Here is a 1,220-nt window from a genome sequence, read left to right on the forward strand (position 1 = left end):
CAGGGCCTGCAGCCTCACCAGCTCCCTGAGGATCACGCAGTTCTCCTGGAACCCAGAGACGGAAGGCGCTGGGGACCGAGGGCCACGCCCTCCCCGCGGGCCCCAGGCCAGGTCTCTGCAGGCGGGCAGGGCTCCCAGGCCACTGGCGGGCACAGCCAATCCCCCTCCCTCCTCCTCCTGGCCCGGATTTCTAGACACTTTGGTGCTGTCCTAACACGTGGTCTTTATTAACACAGGTCCTTTTGGAACCAGAAACGGCATGAACGTGATGGGCTCTAAGGCCAAGGGCAGGAAGAAATGTGGCCAGTCTTTCCAGGAGCCACCAAGGGGCCTCCGCGGGCTCAACAAGACAAACACGGCTGCGTGCAGACAGTGGCTCAACCCCACGGCGCCCGAACACCCAGCCCCTGGACAGTGAGACAGCTGTTGCTGCAGGTGGCCCGTGGCTCACTGATGAGGCCCGGCCCCAGGCGTACGCCACCTTCTCTGGGGCCACCTCTCCGGTCTGCAGTGGGGTTCTCCTGGGAGCCCCCAGTCACCATAGGACCAGCGTGGCCTGTCTGTAGCCCAAGAAGGTGGGGACACAAGACTGTCCCCCGTGCCCCCCGCATCACCCGCGAGGCCGAGCGAGCACCAGTGGTGTCTGCGGGGAAGATGAAGGGGTCACGCACAGCCCCCATCTACAGAAGCACAGACTGCAGCCACCTGCGCTATGGAACAAACACAAGTGTCCGTGCAGGACCCGATGTCTGACTGTCAAGGCCATGCCCGGGCCACAGTGAGAAGGTGCATCCCCCATGCAAGCCACAGAGAGGGGATGGGGGGGCCATCTGCGATTCTGAGCTCATCGGGCATCACCCCAGAGGGAGAGGGAGAGGGAGAGAGGTAGACCGAAGTACAGAGGGAGAGAAAGAGAGAGGGAGGGAGAGACGTCTCTCCCTTCCCTGGGGGTTCTCTAGTGCAGCCAAGGCTGAAAACCACTGCATTTGGGGAGATGGGTCCTCATGGAAGAGTTAAATAGTAGCTCATGGCATTATCGACACATACTAAAAAGGCCCCAAATCTTGGGGAGTCAGGGAGGGGAGTGTCGGCTGCCTCGTAAACGGAGAGAGATTGGGTATCAGGGGAGGTGCCTGTGCAGCCTGCGCCCAGGGCCCCGCAGACTTCATCTCCCAGCGGTGGTCCTGGGCTGGAAGTCAGCGGGGAGGTCAGGCTGTCCA

At 62.1% G+C, this 1,220-nt stretch overlaps 1 long non-coding RNA gene across 1 annotated transcript; it reads left to right on the forward strand.

The window, feature by feature from the left end:
- LOC113617265 (uncharacterized) lies at positions 1–698 on the forward strand. The gene is made up of 2 exons (XR_003431567.1): positions 1–111; positions 237–698. It is a non-coding gene; the product is annotated as an uncharacterized LOC113617265 (long non-coding RNA).
- The last annotated feature ends 522 nt before the right edge of the window (positions 699–1,220 follow it).

Source organism: Aethalodelphis obliquidens, unplaced genomic scaffold (genome assembly GCF_003676395.1).
Source record: "Aethalodelphis obliquidens isolate GAN/ISIS:26980383/991018 unplaced genomic scaffold, ASM367639v1 scaffold4660, whole genome shotgun sequence".
In the NCBI taxonomy this organism is placed as follows: Eukaryota; Metazoa; Chordata; class Mammalia; order Artiodactyla; family Delphinidae; genus Aethalodelphis; species Aethalodelphis obliquidens.